This window comes from Otolemur garnettii, unplaced genomic scaffold (assembly GCF_000181295.1).
Source record: "Otolemur garnettii isolate 467f Iridium unplaced genomic scaffold, OtoGar3 scaffold00082, whole genome shotgun sequence".
In the NCBI taxonomy this organism is placed as follows: Eukaryota; Metazoa; Chordata; class Mammalia; order Primates; family Galagidae; genus Otolemur; species Otolemur garnettii.
Genome location: NW_003852477.1, coordinates 6128441 through 6130067, shown reverse-complemented (window position 1 = coordinate 6130067; position 1627 = coordinate 6128441). Strand labels below are relative to the sequence as shown.

At 51.0% G+C, this 1627-nt stretch overlaps 1 protein-coding gene and 1 pseudogene across 2 annotated transcripts in view; both read right to left on the bottom strand.

The window, feature by feature from the left end:
* The window catches only part of LOC105887406, a 3467-nt pseudogene extending 1976 nt beyond the window's left edge, over positions 1–1491 (bottom strand). The window contains exon 1 of the transcript XR_001161484.2: positions 120–1491. The product of XR_001161484.2 is annotated as a tubulin alpha-1B chain-like (transcript). The remainder of the gene's footprint in view (positions 1–119) is intronic.
* KIF15 (kinesin family member 15) overlaps positions 1–1627 on the bottom strand; it is an 85058-nt gene that overhangs the window by 9839 nt on the left and 73592 nt on the right. The gene's annotated exons all lie outside the window — the stretch shown is intronic.

The window sequence follows — 1627 nt, the reverse complement described above, 5'->3', positions numbered from 1 at the left end:
CTATTTTTTGGTTGCAGCCGTCATTGTTGTTTGGCGGGTCCGGGCTGGGGGTTCGAACCCGTCACCTTAGGTGTACATGGCTGGCGCCTTAGCTGGTTGAGCTATAGGCGCCGAGCCACCTTTGTGACATTTTAACTTTAGTATTTCTCCTTCTTTCTCACCCTCTCCTTCAATGGAATCCACACCAGCCTCCTCATAATCCTTTTCAAGGGCAGCCATGTCCTCACGGGCCTCAGAAAACTCTCCTTCCTCCATCCCCTCACCCACGTACCAGTGAACAAAGGCATGCTTGGCATACATCAGGTCAAACTTGTGGTCCAGGCGAGCCCCAGCCTCAGCAATGGCTGTGGTATTGCTCAGCATGCACACGGCTCTCTGTACCTTGGCCAGGTCTCCACCAGGTACGATACTGGGGGGCCGGTAACTGATGCCAACCTTGAAGCCAGTGGGACACCAATCTACAAACTGGATGGTACACTTGGTCTTGATGGTGGCAATGGCAGCATTGACATCTTTGGGGACCATATCACCACGGTATAGCAGGCAGCAAGCCATGTATTTACCGTGGCGAGGATCACATTTCACCATCTGGTTGGCTGGCTCAAAGCAAGCATTGGTGATCTCTGCTACAGAAAGCTGTTCGTGATAGGCTTTCTCAGCAGAGATTACAGGGGCCTATGTGGGCAGAGGGAAGTGGATGCGGGGACAGGGCGCCAGGTTGGTCTGGAATTCTGTCAGGTCAACATTCAGGGCACCATCAAATCTGCGGAAAGCAGTGATGGAGGACACAATCTGGCTAATAAGGAGGTTCAGGTTAGTATAGGTTGGGCGCTCAATATCAAGGTTTCTATGACAGATGTCATAGATGGCCTCATTGTCTACCATGAAGGCACAATCAGAGTGCTCCAGGGTCGTGTGGGTGGTGAGGATGGAGTTGTAGGGTTCAACTACAGCTGTGGAAACCTGGGGGGCTGGGTAAATGGAGAATTCCAGCTTGGACTTCTTGCTATAATCAACAGAGAGGTGTTCCATCAGCAGAGAGGTGAACCCAGAACCAGTTCCCCCACCAAAGCTGTGGAAAACCAAGAATCCCTGAAGACCTGTGCACTGGTCAGCCAGCTTGCGAATTCAGTCCAAGACGAGGTCAACGATCTCCTTGCCAATAGTGTAGTGCCCACGGGCATAGTTATTGGCAGCATCTTCCTTGCCTGTGATGAGCTACTCAGAGTGGAAGAGCTGGCGGTAGGTACCAGTACGAACTTCATCAATGACTGTGGGTTCCAGGTCTACAAACACTGCCCTGGGTACATGCTTGCTGGCCCCTGTCTCACTGAAGAAGGTGCTGAAGGAGTCATCTCCTTCCCCAATGGTCTTGTCACTTGGCATCTGGCCATCAGGTTGAATGCCATGTTCCAGGCAGTAGAGCTCCCAGCAGGCATTGTCAATCTGGACACCAGCCTGGCCAACACAGATAGAGATGCACTCACGCATGGTTGCTGCTGAGCAGATAGTGGAGAGGAAGAGGAGAGGTTGTTGCTTCTTCTACTTCATGGTAATTTTGAATGACAAACTTATCCACTGAGTTAGAGCTGTCATAGGTTACAAAAGTAAGGTCTTCTTTTTTTTT